This window comes from Carcharodon carcharias (genome assembly GCF_017639515.1).
Source record: "Carcharodon carcharias isolate sCarCar2 chromosome 37 unlocalized genomic scaffold, sCarCar2.pri SUPER_37_unloc_2, whole genome shotgun sequence".
Lineage (NCBI taxonomy): Eukaryota > Metazoa > Chordata > Chondrichthyes > Lamniformes > Lamnidae > Carcharodon > Carcharodon carcharias.
Window position 1 is genome coordinate 2840179 of NW_024470767.1, and position 14816 is coordinate 2854994.

At 63.9% G+C, this 14816-nt stretch overlaps 1 protein-coding gene across 4 annotated transcripts in view; it reads left to right on the forward strand.

The window, feature by feature from the left end:
* The window catches only part of rcor2 (REST corepressor 2), a 61572-nt gene that overhangs the window by 23052 nt on the left and 23704 nt on the right, over window positions 1–14816 (forward strand). Inside the window, exon 1 of one of the 4 annotated variants that reach the window (XM_041182011.1) lies at window positions 8574–8842. The exons of the other annotated variants lie outside the window; for them this stretch is intronic. The gene's annotated coding sequence lies outside the window, so the exon portion shown is untranslated. Of the gene's footprint in view, window positions 1–8573; window positions 8843–14816 lie in introns of those variants that run through there. 4 annotated transcript variants of the gene reach the window in all.

Here is a 14816-nt window from a genome sequence, read left to right on the forward strand (position 1 = left end):
ATCCTCAACACCCACCCCCACCCTCCAAACAAAAACCCCGGGGATAGGAATCCCCAACACCCACCCCCACCCTCCAAACAAAAACCCTGGGGATAGGAATCCCCAACACCCACCCACCAAACAAAAACCCCGGGGATAGGAATCCCCAACACCCACCCTCCAAACAAAAACCCCGGGGATAGGAATCTCCAACACCCACCCCCACCCTCCAAACAAAAACCCCGGGGATAGGAATCCCCAACACCCACCCCCACCCTCCAAACAAAAACCCCGGGGATAGGAATCCCCAACACCCACCCCCCCACCAAACAAAAACCCTGGGGATAGGAATCCCCAACACACACCGGCCCCCCCAAACAAAAACCCTGGGGATAGGAATCCCCAACACCCACCCCCCCCACCAAACAAAAACCCTGGGGATAGGAATCCCCAACACCCACCCCCCCACCAAACAAAAACCCTGGGGATAGGAATCCCCAACACCCACCCCCACCCTCCAAACAAAAACCCTGGGGATAGGAATCACCAACACCCGCCCCCCCACCAAACAAAAACCCTGGGGATAGGAATCCCCAACACCCACCCCCCCACCAAACAAAAACCCTGGGGATAGGAATCCCCAACACCCACCCCCCCACCAAACAAAAACCCTGGGGATAGGAATCCCCAACACCCAGCCCCCCACCAAACAAAAACCCTGGGGATAGGAATCCCCAACACCCAGCCCCACCCCCCCCAAACAAAAACCCCAGGGATAGGAATCCCTAACACAACCCCCCCCTCCCCCACCAAACAAAAACCCTGGGGATAGGAATCCCCAACACCCAGCCCCACCCCCCCCAAACAAAAACCCCAGGGATAGGAATCCCTAACACAACCCCCCCTCCCCCACCTTAAACAAAAACCCTGGGGATAGGAATCCCAAACACCCAGCCCCACCCCCCCCAAACAAAAACCCCGGGGATAGGAATCCCAAACACCCAGCCCCACCCCCCCCAAACAAAAACCCCGGGGATAGGAATCCCAAACACCCAGCCCCACCCCCCCCAAACAAAAACCCCGGGGATAGGAATCCCAAACACCCACCCCCCCCCAAACAAAAACCCCAGAGATAGGAATCCCAAACACCCAGCCCCACCCCCCCCCAAACAAAAACCCCAGGGATAGGAATCCCAAACACCCAGCCCCACCCCCCCCCCAAACAAAAACCCCAGGGATAGGAATCCCAAACACCCAGCCCCACCCCCCCCAAACAAAAACCCCAGGGATAGGAATCCCAAACACCCAGCCCCACCCCCCCCTAAACAAAAACCCCAGGGATAGGAATCCCAAACACCCAGCCCCACCCCCCCCAAACAAAAACCCCAGGGATAGGAATCCCCAACACCCACCCCCACCCACCAAACAAAAACCCCGGGGATAGGAATCCCCAACACCCACCCCCACCCTCCAAACAAAAACCCCGGGGATAGGAATCCCCAACACCCACCCCCACCCTCCAAACAAAAACCCCGGGGATAGGAATCCCCAACAACCCACCCCCCCTTAAACAAAAACCCCGGGGATAGGAATCCCCAACACCCACCCCCACCCTCCAAACAAAAACCCCGGGGATAGGAATCCCCAACACCCACCCCCACCCTCCAAACAAAAACCCCGGGGATAGGAATCCCCAACACCCACCCCCACCCTCCAAACAAAAACCCCGGGGATAGGAATCCCCAACAACCCACCCCCCCTTAAACAAAAACCCCGGGGATAGGAATCCCCAACACCCACCCCCACCCTCCAAACAAAAACCCCGGGGATAGGAATCCCCAACAACCCACCCCACCTTAAACAAAAACCCCGGGGATAGGAATCCCCAACACCCACCCCCACCCTCCAAACAAAAACCCCGGGGATAGGAATCCCCAACAACCCACCCCCCCTTAAACAAAAACCCCGGGGATAGGAATCCCCAACACCCACCCCCACCCTCCAAACAAAAACCCCGGGGATAGGAATCCCCAACAACCCACCCCCCCTTAAACAAAAACCCCGGGGATAGGAATCCCCAACACCCACCCCCACCCTCCAAACAAAAACCCCGGGGATAGGAATCCCCAACACCCACCCCCACCCTCCAAACAAAAACCCCGGGGATAGGAATCCCCAACAATCCACCCCCCCTTAAACAAAAACCCCGGGGATAGGAATCCCCAACAACCCACCCCACCTTAAAGAAAAACCCCGGGGATAGGAATCCCCCCCTCCCTCCCGCAGCAACACAAACACAGGCCCGCACAATGGGGCTGGCCTGCTCAGCGCTACCTCGGGATGGTCCGTCCCTCCCACCTACTCCCTCCCCCAAGCCCTCCCCCCCACCCCTCCTCCTCATCCCCCTCCTCCTCCTCCCCTAGCCCTCCCCCCACCCCCCTCCTCACCCCCCCTCCTCACCCCCCCTCCTCCTCCTCCCCTAGCCCTCCCCCCCACCCCCTTTCTCACCCCCCTCCTCCCCTAGCCCTCCCCCCCACCTCCTCCCCTAGCCCTCCCCCCACCCCCCTCCCCTAGCCCTCCCCCCACCCCCCTCCTGCTCCTCCCCCACCCCTACTCCTACCCCCCCACCCCTACTCCTACCCCACCTCACCCTTCCTCCTACCACCACCCCTCCTCCACCCCACCCCTCCTCCCCTACCCCTCCTCCACCCCCTCCCTCCTTCTCCCACCCCCTCCCCCTCCTCCACCCCATCTCCCTCCTCCTACTCCCACCCCCTCCCTCCTACTCCTCCCACCCTCCCACTCCTACACTCACCCTCCCTCCCACTCCTCCATCTCCCACCCTCCCTCCCACTCCTCCATCTCCCACCCTCCCTCCCACTCCTCCATCTCCCACCCTCCCTCCCACTCCTCCATCTCCCACCCTCCCTCCCACTCCTCCATCTCCCACCCTCCCCTCCATCTCCCTCCCTCCCTCCCCTCCATCTCCCACCCTCCCTCCCCTCCATCTCCCCTCCTCCCTCCCACTCCTCCATCTCCCCTCCTCCCTCCCACTCCTCCATCTCCCCTCCTCCCTCCCACTCCTCCATCTCCCCTCCCACTCCTCCATCTCCCCTCCTCCCACCGCTTCAACTCCCCTCCTCCCACCCCTTCTCCTCCCCTACCCCTGCTCCCACCCCTCCTCCTCCTCCCTACCCACCCCTCCTCCCTGCCCCCTACTCCTCCCCCCACCCCTCCTCCTCCCTGCCCCCTACTCCTCCCCCCACCCCTCCTCCTCCACCACCACCCCCCTACTCTTCCCCCCCACCCCTCCTCCCCCTCCCCACCCACCCCTCCTCCCTACCCACCCCTCCTCCCTGCTCCCACTCCTCCCCCCACCTACACTTCCCCCCCACCCCTCGACTCCTCCCCTCGACTCCTCCCCACCCCTCCTCCCCACCCCTCCTCCTTCTCTCCACTCCCCTACTCTTCCCCGCCACCCCTCCTCCCCACCCCCTACTCCTCCCCCCACCCCTCCTCCCCCCCTACTCCTCCCCCCACCCCTCCTCCTTCTCCCCACCCCCCTACTCTTCCCCACCCCCTCCTCCCCCCCACCCACCCCTCCTCCCCCACCCCCTCTACTCCTCCCCACCCCTCCTCCCCTACCCCTCCTCCTCACCCCTCCTTCTCCCCACCCACTACTCCTCCCCCCACCCCCTCCTCCTCACCCCCACCTCCTCACCCCCTCCTCCTCACCCCCACCCCCTCCTCCTCACCCCCACCCCTCATCCCCACCCCTCCCCCTCATCCCCACCCCTCCCCCCCCACCCCTCCCCCTCATCCCACCCCTCCCCCTCATCCCCACCCCTCCTCCTCATCCCTCCACCTCCTACCCCCACCCCTCCAGTTCCTCCCCACCACCCCTACCCTAACCTCCCCATCCCTATCCTAACCCCTCCCCGCTCACCCCCCAACCCGCTCACCCCCCAACCCGCTCACCCCCCAACCCGCTCACACCCCAACCCACTCCTCACCCACCAACCCACTCCCCCTACCCTAACCCCTCCACCATCCCCCCTCCTCCCTCAACCCCCTCCCCCCGACCCCACTCCCCACCTCCCTCCCCCCGACCCCACTCCCCACCTCCCTCCCCCCACCCCTCACCTCCCCCCACCCCACTCACCCTTCCTCCCCACCCCACTCCCCACCTCCCTCCCCCCACCCCTCACCTCCCCCCACCCCACTCACCCTTCCTCCCCACCCCACTCCTCACCTCCCTCCCCCCACCCCTCACCTCCCTCCCCCCACCCCTCACCTCCCCCCACCCCACTCACCCTTCCTCCCCACCCCACTCCTCACCTCCCTCCCCCTCCACAACCCCCCACCCCACTCCCCCTTCCATCCCCCCAACATCACCCCACTCCCTGCCTCTCCACTCCCCACAACTCCCTCACCCCCCAGCCCCTCCCCGACCCTCCCTAGCGTCTCCCCCAACTCCCTGACCCCCATAGGACCCCCCCCACCCCAACTCCCTGACCCCCATAGGACCCCCCCCACCCCAACTCCCTGACCCCCATAGGACCCCCCCCCCACCCCAACTCCCTGACCCCCATAGGACCCCCCCCACCCCAACTCCCTGACCCCCATAGGACCCCCCCCACCCCAACTCCCTGACCCCCCCCCCCACCCCAACTCCCTGACCCCCATAGGACGCCCCCCCCCACCCCAACTCCCTGACCCCCCCCACCCCAACTCCCTGACCCCCCCACCCCAACTCCCTGACCCCCATAGGACCCCCCCCCACCCCAACTCCCTGACCCCCATAGGACCCCCCCCACCCCAACTCCCTGACCCCCATAGGACCCCCCCCACCCCAACTCCCTGACCCCCCCCCACCCCAACTCCCTGACCCCCATAGGACGCCCCCCCCACCCCAACTCCCTGACCCCCCCCACCCCAACTCCCTGACCCCCCCCACCCCAACTCCCTGACCCCCATAGGACCCCCCCCCCACCCCAACTCCCTGACACCCCCCCACCCCAACTCCCTGACCCCCATAGGACCCCCCCCCACCCCAACTCCCTGACCCCCATAGGACCCCCCCCCACCCCAACTCCCTGACCCCCATAGGACCCCCCCCCCACCCCAACTCCCTGACCCCCATAGGACCCCCCCCCACCCCAACTCCCTGACCCCCATAGGACCCCCCCCACCCCAACTCCCTGACCCCCCCCCCACCCCAACCCCCTGACCCCCCCCCACCCCAACTCCCTGACCCCCCCCCACCCCAACTCCCTGACCCCCATAGGACCCCCCCCCCACCCCAACTCCCTGACCCCCATAGGACCCTCCCCCACCCCAACTCCCTGACCCCCCCCCACCCCAACTCCCTGACCCCCATAGGACCCCCCCCACCCCAACTCCCTGACCCCCATAGGACCCCCCCCACCCCAACTCCCTGACCCCCCCCCACCCCAACTCCCTGACCCCCATAGGACCCCCCCCACCCCAACTCCCTGACCCCCATAGGACCCCCCCCCCACCCCAACTCCCTGACCCCCATAGGACCCCCCCCACCCCAACTCCCTGACCCCCATAGGACCCCCCCCCCACCCCAACTCCCTGACCCCCTTAGGACCCCCCCACCCCAACTCCCTGACCCCCATAGGACCCCCCCCCACCCCAACTCCCTGACCCCCATAGGACCCCCCCCCCACCCCAACTCCCTGACCCCCATAGGACCCCCCCCCACCCCAACTCCCTGACCCCCATAGGACCCCCCCCACCCCAACTCCCTGACCCCCATAGGACCCCCCCCACCCCAACTCCCTGACCCCCCCCCACCCCAACTCCCTGACCCCCATAGGACACCCCCCCCACCCCAACTCCCTGACCCCCATAGGACCCCCCCCCCCACCCCAACTCCCTGACCCCCATAGGACCCCCCCCACCCCAACTCCCTGACCCCCATAGGACCCCCCCCCACCCCAACTCCCTGACCCCCATAGGACCCCCCCCCCACCCCAACTCCCTGACCCCCATAGGACCCCCCCCCACCCCAACTCCCTGACCCCCCCCCCACCCCAACTCTCTGACCCCCATAGGACGCCCCCCCCACCCCAACTCCCTGACCCCCCCCACCCCAACTCCCTGACCCCCCCCACCCCAACTCCCTGACCCCCCCCACCCCAACTCCCTGACCCCCATAGGACCCCCCCCACCCCAACTCCCTGACCCCCATAGGACCCCCCCCCACCCCAACTCCCTGACACCCCCCCCACCCCAACTCCCTGACCCCCATAGGACCCCCCCCCACCCCAACTCCCTGACCCCCATAGGACCCCCCCCCCCACCCCAACTCCCTGACCCCCATAGGACCCCCCCCACCCCAACTCCCTGACCCCCATAGGACCCCCCCCACCCCAACTCCCTGACCCCCATAGGACCCCCCCCACCCCAACTCCCTGACCCCCCCCCACCCCAACTCCCTGACCCCCCCCACCCCAACTCCCTGACCCCCATAGGACCCCCCCCACCCCAACTCCCTGACCCCCATAGGACCCCCCCCCCACCCCAACTCCCTGACCCCCCCCCAACTCCCTGACCCCCATAGGACCCCCCCCCACCCCAACTCCCTGACCCCCATAGGACCCCCCCCCCACCCCAACTCCCTGACCCCCATAGGACCCCCCCCCACCCCAACTCCCTGACCCCCATAGGACCCCCCCCCACCCCAACTCCCTGACCCCCATAGGACCCCCCCCACCCCAACTCCCTGACCCCCCCACCCCAACTCCCTGACCCCCATAGGACCCCCCCCACCCCAACTCCCTGACCCCCATAGGACCCCCCCCCCACCCCAACTCCCTGACCCCCCCCCCACCCCAACTCCCTGACCCCCCCCACCCCCTGACCCCCATAGGACCCCCCCACCCCAACTCCCTGACCCCCATAGGACCCCCCCCCACCCCAACTCCCTGACCCCCATAGGACCCCCCCCCACCCCAACTCCCTGACCCCCATAGGACCCACCCCACCCCAACTCCCTGACCCCCATAGGACCCCCCCCCCACCCCAACTCCCTGACCCCCCCCCACCCCAACTCCCTGACCCCCATAGGACCCCCCCCCCACCCCAACTCCCTGACCCCCATAGGACCCCCCCCCCACCCCAACTCCCTGACCCCCATAGGACCCCCCCCCACCCCAACTCCCTGACCCCCATAGGACCCCCCCCCCACCCCAACTCCCTGACCCCCATAGGACCCCCCCCCACCCCAACTCCCTGACCCCCATAGGACCCCCCCCCCCACCCCAACTCCCTGACCCCCCCCCCACCCCAACTCTCTGACCCCCATAGGACGCCCCCCCCACCCCAACTCCCTGACCCCCCCCACCCCAACTCCCTGACCCCCCCCCCACCCCAACTCCCTGACCCCCATAGGACCCCCCCCCCACCCCAACTCCCTGACCCCCCCCACCCCAACTCCCTGACCCCCATAGGACCCCCCCCCACCCCAACTCCCTGACACCCCCCCACCCCAACTCCCTGACCCCCATAGGACCCCCCCCACCCCAACTCCCTGACCCCCATAGGACCCCCCCCCCACCCCAACTCCCTGACCCCCATAGGACCCCCCCCCCCACCCCAACTCCCTGACCCCCATAGGACCCCCCCCCCCACCCCAACTCCCTGACTCCCATAGGACCCCCCCCCACCCCAACTCCCTGACCCCCATAGGACCCCCCCCACCCCAACTCCCTGACCCCCATAGGACCCCCCCCACCCCAACTCCCTGACCCCCCCCACCCCAACTCCCTGACCCCCCCCACCCCAACTCCCTGACCCCCATAGGACCCCCCCCCCACCCCAACTCCCTGACCCCCATAGGACCCCCCCCCCCCACCCCAACTCCCTGACCCCCATAGGACCCCCCCCCCCACCCCAACTCCCTGACCCCCCCCCACCCCAACCCCCTGACCCCCCCCCCACCCCAACCCCCTGACCCCCCCCCACCCCAACTCCCTGACCCCCCCCCACCCCAACTCCCTGACCCCCCCCACACCCCAACTCCCTGACCCCCATAAGACCCCCTCCCCCCCCCCCCACCCCCCCCCCCCGGACTTTGTGTAAAGTTTGAGACAAATTGCAGTAAAGGGTTTGGTTTGACCTGAAATGAACTGGCGCCACCGGAGTGTAATTGTCCCACTTCCTGCCTGATCCCTGATCCCTGATCCCCCCCAGCAGCAAATGTTACAGCGGGGCCGGGGCCGGGGCCGGGGCCGGGGCCACCAGAGCCGGGGCAGCCCCAGCGCCGCCGGCCCGGAGCCTCTCGCCACCCGCCCCCCCCCCCCCTCTCTCCAAGGCTCCATTGTCCCCGGCTCCTCCCTCCGCCACAAAGAGTCCCTCCCGCAGCAACACAAACACAGGCCCGCACAATGGGGCCGGCCGGCTCAGCGCTACCTCGGGATGGCCCGTCCCATCCGCAGCTGGTATCTGAGGGGGCTCGGGGGTGGGGGTGGGGGTGGGGTTGTTGTCTGTCTCTAACCACCCCCCCCCAGGCTGGAGCTGGTGCTGGTGCTGGTGCGAGGGCAGTGAGGTGGCTCTGCCGGAACTACTTTCCCCAGGCTGGCTCATTGTGCGCGAGCCCCGGAGCCGGCTCCATTCCGCTAACATTGGGGGGTCTCCGGAGAGGCGCAGAGCACCGGCAAAACACCGGCAGAGTTTGCAGCGTAAACTTCCCGCTGCATTTATTCAGTTGCAAAAAAGAAAGAGAAAGGCAGCCGCCCGGTTGCTGAGGGCAGTAAACAATCGCGCATTGAGGCAGCAGCGGAGCTGGAGGAGCCGGGCGGGCGCAGAGCGCTGGAGCGGAGGCTCCTTTCAGGTGAGTGGGGGAGAGGGGAGGAGGAGGAGGAGGGCAGAGGGAAGGGGAGGAGGGCAGAGGGAAGGGGAGGAGGGTAGGGAGGAGGAGGGCAGAGGGGAGGGAGGAGGAGGGCAGAGGGGAGGGAGGAGGGCAGAGGGAAGGGGAGGAGGGTAGGGAGGAGGAGGGCAGAGGGGAGGGAGGAGGAGGGCAGAGGGGGGAGGAGGAGGGTAGAGGGGAGGAGGAGGAAGGCAGAGGGGAGGGAGGAGGAGGGTAGAGGGGAGGAGAAGGCGAGAGGAGGAGGAGAAGGCGAGAGGAGGAGGAGAAGGCGAGAGGAGGGCAGAGGGAGAGGAGGAAGAGGGGCAGAGGGAGAGAACGAAGAGGGGCAGAGGGGGAGGCGGGGCAGAGGGAGAGGAGGGGGCAGGGGGAGAGGAGGAGGGACGGGAGGAGGAGGGCAGAGGGAGAGCAGGAGGTGGAGGGCAGAGGGAGGTGGAGGGCAGAGGGAGTCAGAGGGAAAGGAGGCGGGCAGAGGGAAATGAGGGGGAGGGCCGAGAGACAGGAGGAGGGCCAAGGGAGAGGAGGAGGGCCGAGGGAGAGGAGGAGGGCAGGGGGAGACAGGGAAAGGAGGAGGGTAGAGGGAGAGGAGGAGGGCAGAGGGAGTCAGAGGGAAAGGAGGAGAGCAGAGGGAAAGGAGGAGGGCAGAGGGAGTCAGCGGGAACGGAGTAGGGCGGAGGGCAGAGGGGGCAGAGAGGGAGGGGTGACGGAATGGAATGAGGGAGAAGGAGACAGAGGAAAGGAGTGAGGCTGGAGGGGACAGAGGGAAAGGCATGAGGGAGAAAAAGACAGGGAAAGGAAGAGAGGAGGGAGCAGAGGGTGGGTGAGGGGGAGATGGAGGTGAAGACGGAGGGAGAGTGGGTGATGGAGGAGATGGGGACATGGACTGGAGAGAGGAGGGGGGCGGACGGAGGGAGAGGAAGGGGGACGGAGGGATGGGAGGGGGCACGAGGGGAGGGATGGGGGCACGGGGAGGGAGAATGGAAGGAGGGGAGGGGGGCATGGGGAGGGGGATGGAGGGAGGGGAGGGGGACTGGCAGAGGGAGGGGAGGTGGGCACGGGGAGAGGGACGGAGGGAGGGGAGGGGGGCACGGGGAGAGGGCTGGTGGAGATATGTGGGAGGGACGGGGGAGTCCAAGGGTGGTGGAGGAGGGAGGGGGAAGGGAGGGAAAGGAAAGGAATGAGGTAAGGGGAAGACACCAGGGGTGGAGGAGAGCGAGGTGTTGGAGTCAGAGAGGAGTGAGGGGAGGGGAGAGATTGAGGGAGAGGAGGGGGGCTACAGAGGGGGAGGGGATACAGGGGAGAGGAGGGTGGGAGGAGGGAAGTAGGGTTACAGGGGGAGAAGAGGAACGGGGGGGAGGGGGATACAGGGGCAGAGGAGGAAGGGACGGGGAGACAGACGGAGGGGAGGGAGGGCGAGCGGAGACGGGGAGAGGAAGAAGGGAAGGGCTAGACATAAGGGGTGGAGGAGGGATTGGGGAGTCAAAGTGGGGAGTGGGGGCAGACAGGGAGGGAAGGGGGCCAGGGAGTGGACAGAGGGAGTTGGGGAAAGGAGGAGAGCAGGAGGCAAGAGGGAAATGGAGGAGGCGGGAGGGAATGGAGGGACAAAGGGGAAGGTGAGAGGGAAGTGGGAAAGACAAAGGGGAAGGTGAGAGGGGGAGACAGGAGGGAAAGGAGAGGGAGTGGGGGAGTCAAAAGGAAAGAAGGGAGGGGGAGACAGAAAGGAGGCAGGAGGAAAGGTGAGGGGACTGATGGAGGAAACGGAGGGCGCTGGGGGTGAAAGGAAAGGGGAGGGGGGAAAGGAGGCACTAGACGGGGAAAGGGGGAGAAGGGGAGAGAGGGAAAGGAGAGGGGGAGGCCAGGGGAAATTTTTTCTGAGGGTTGTGTGACTTTGGAACTCTGCCTCAGGTGGTGATGGAGACAGTGTCATTGAATGTTTTTAAGGCAGAGGTAGGTAGATTGATGTTAGGCAAGGGAATCAAAGGTTATTGGGGGTAGATGGGAATGTGGAAGTTGAAACACAAGACCAGCCATGATCTTATTGAATGGCAGAGCAGGCGGCTTGAGGTGCAGCATGGTCTACTCCTGTTCCTATTTCTTATGTTCTTATGAAAGGTGGGAGAGAGGGGGAAGTGACAAGGAAAGGAGGGGATGGGGAGGTGAGGGGAAGGGGTGGAGGGCGTAGAGAGGAAGGAGGGAGAAGGGGGGAGGAAGGAGGGAGAAGGGGGAGAGGAGGGAAATGGGAGAGGGAGAGAGGGGATGGGGAGAAGGGGAGAGGGGGTGGGTGTGGGGTTGAGGTGAGAATGGGAGGAGATGGGATGGATGTGGGGTTGAGGAGGCGAGGTGGGTGTGGGAGTGAGGAGGAGAGGAGGGGGCTGGCTGAGGGTGTGAGGAGAGAGGAGGGGGCTGGCTGAGGGTGTGAGGAGAGAGGAGGGGGCTGGCTGAGGGTGTGAGGAGAGAGGAGGGGGCTGGCTGAGGGTGTGAGGAGAGAGGAGGGGGCTGGCTGAGGGTGTGAGGAGAGAGGAGGGGGCTGGCTGAGGGTGTGAGGAGAGAGGAGGGGGCTGGCTGAGGGTGTGAGGAGAGAGGAGGGGGCTGGCTGAGGGTGTGAGGAGAGAGGAGGGGGCTGGCTGAGGGTGTGAGGAGAGAGGAGGGGGCTGGCTGAGGGTGTGAGGAGAGAGGAGGGGGCTGGCTGAGGGTGTGAGGAGAGAGGAGGGGGCTGGCTGAGGGTGTGAGGAGAGAGGAGGGGGTTGGATGAGGGTGTGAGGAGGAGAGGAGGGGGTTGGCTGAGAGTGTGAGGAGGAGAGGAGGGGGTTGGCTGAGAGTGTGAGGAGGAGAGGAGGGGGTTGGCTGAGAGTGTGAGGAGGAGAGGAGGGGGTGGGTGTGAGGGTGAGGAGAGAGGAGGGGGTGGGTATGAGGAGAGAGGAGGGGGTTGGCTGAGGGTGTGAGGAGGAGAGAGGGGGTTGGCTGAGGGTGTGAGGAGGAGGAGAGGGTTGGATAAGGGTGTGAGGAGGAGAGGGGGTGGGTGAGGGTGTGAGGAGGAGAGGGGGGTCGGTGTGGGGGTGAGGAGAGAGGAGGGGCTTGGATGAGGGTGTGAGGAGGGGGTGGGGGTGAGGAGAGAGGAGGGGGTTGGATGAGGGTGTGAGGAGGGGGTGGGGGTGAGGAGAGAGGAGGGGGTTGGATGAGGGTGTGAGGAGGGGAGAGGGGGTGGGTGTAGGGGTGAGGAGGGGAGAGGGGGTTGGATGAGGGTGTGAGGAGAGGAGGGGGTTGGATGAGGGTGTGAGGAGAGAGGAGGGGCTTGGATGAGGGTGTGAGGAGGGGAGAGGGCGTTGGATGAGGGTGTGGGAGAGGGGGTGGGTGTGGAGGTAAGGAGAGAGGTGGGGGTTGGATGAGGGTGTGAGGAGAGAGGAGGGGGTTGGATGAGGGTGTGAGGAGGGGAGAGGGTGGGGGTGAGGAGAGAGGAGGGGGTTGGATGAGGGTGTGAGGAGGGGAGAGGGGATGGGGGTGAGGAGAGAGGAGGGTGTTGGATGAGGGTGTGAGGAGGGGGTGGGGGTGAGGAGAGAGGAGGGGGTTGGATGAGGGTGTGAGGAGGGAAGAGGGGGTGGGGGTGAGGAGAGAGGAGGGGGTTGGATGAGGGTGTGAGGAGGGGGTGGGGGTGAGGAGAGAGGAGGGGGTTGGATGAGGGTGTGAGGAGGGGGTGGGGGTGAGGAGAGGAGGGGGTTGGATGAGGGTGTGAGGAGGGGAGAGGGGGTGGGTGTAGGGGTGAGGAGGGGAGAGGGGGTTGGATGAGGGTGTGAGGAGAGGAGGGGGTTGGATGAGGGTGTGAGGAGAGAGGAAGGGGTTGGATGAGGGTGTGAGGAGGGGAGAGGGTGTTGGATGAGGGTGTGGGAGAGGGGGTCGGTGTGGGGGTGAGGAGAGAGGAGGGTGTTGGATGAGGGTGTGAGGAGGGGAGAGGGGGTTGGATGAGGGTGTGAGGAGGGGAGAGGGGGTTGGATGAGGGTGTGAGGAGAGAGGAGGGGGTTGGATGAGGGTGTGAGGAGAGAGGAGGGGTTTGGATGAGGGTGTGAGGAGGGGAGAGGGGGTGGGTGTAGAGGAGAGGGGGTGGGTGAGGGTGTGAGGAGGAGAGGGGGGTTGGTGTGGGGGTGAGGAGAGAGGAGGGGGTTGGATGAGGGTGTGAGGAGGGGAGAGGGGGTTGGATGAGGGTGTGAGGAGAGAGGAGGGGGTTGGATGAGGGTGTGAGGAGGGGAGAGGGGGTGGGTGTAGGGGTGAGGAGGGGAGAATAGGTGAGCAGATGGTTTAAAGGGTTAAATGTAGGATAAGATGTTTCATGGTGTGTGGAGAGGGTGAGAAGGATTCGAACTCTGGGCTGGTGAGGTTGATTCCTGAGCCTCATTCCTGTGAGTTTGTCTGGGTCATTACCCCTGCCCCTGTGCTTCCTGAGTGATTTGACAAATTTTAGTCAGCAGATGTCTGATCCACACAGTCTGGGAAAGGCGCTCGATCCTCAGGACCTGCTAAGTTGGTGTGGTGACTGGGCTCAGGAGGGGAGAGGGCAAACAGGCCGGCATTCCTGCCCCTGCTTTCTGGCCTCCCCTTGGGAGTATTTAAGTTTCGTTTGCAGGAAGGATTGCACTCAGCTGTGATGCTTCTGTGGCCGAATGGCCTCCCAGTCTGTGCTCAGGTGTGAAAGGTGTAAAGACTGTTTAGTTGCTTGATCTGAGCCAACGGAGGGAGAGGAATCTTTGTGAACTGACCGTGTTTTAATTTAAAGAGCAGACCTGAGATACTGGCAACGTTTGGGGCTTTAGACAGCGACCTTTCCTTGGGGCTTGCCTCTTTATTTTTGCTCATTAAGCCTGGGAAATGTTAGGGAGGGGTGGTTGACTTGTAGGGGAGTGTGAAATGGAAAGTTGATCACCTCCCACGGGATGGAGAGGTTGTCACTTTGTGAGGTAGAATGAACCATTTGGCTTCTCGGTGGAACTGTTTAGTATGAAATTCTGCATTCCTTGGACATGTCCATAATTAATAAGTACATTTGGTCGAGGTTTGCTGCTGGGTGTAGGTGAGGGAATTTGTTGGGACAAATGGGTTTTGTCGGCAGTAAAGAAAGGTGGTTGCATTTTCCAGTGTTGTGTTTGTGCAAGAATGTGTGAAGAAGCTATAAGGTTGGGTGGTTTCTGCATTGAGGGACTCCTTTCACTCCCCACATCTGTTTTTTCCAATAACAAGCTTTAGAATGATTGAGCTTTCTCCCCCTCCTATGGCCCAGTTGAGCCATTCAGCAGAACAGGAGACTATTCAGCCCCTTGAACCTGTTCTGCCATTCAATTTGATCACGTCTGATCTATATCTGAACTCCATCTACCCACCTTTGCTCCATATCCCTCGATGTCCTTAGCCAATAAAAACCTATCAATCTCAGTCTTGAAAGGTCCAATTGACACCACCCCCACCCCTTCAGTATTCACTGAGCCTTTGGGAATAGAGGGGTCCAGATTTCCACCTACTCTTTGTGCGGATTCCATTCTTGAACAGCCTGTCTAATTTTAAAATCAACATCTTTTCGATCTTGATTTCCCCATTAGAGGAAATAGTTTCTTTATCTACCCTATCAAATCCTTTTTAACGGTTTAAACAACTCAATCAGATCACTCCTTAATCTTCTGAACTCAAAGGAATGTAAGCCTAGTTTATAAAACTAGTCCTCATAACTTAACCCTCTAGGTCCTGATATCATTTTGGTCTATCTACTATGTACCCTTTCCAAGGCCAGTATATAGCTTTCTAAGGTTTGGTGCCCTGAACTTCCACCTTATTGTAAACCAGCACTCTGGAGATAAAGGCCAATATTCCATTAACTTTTTTCATTGCTATTCATTGATCTATCAGCTTTTAATGATTTATGTAGACTCTTACATCTTGTGACTCACTTTCTCACCATTTA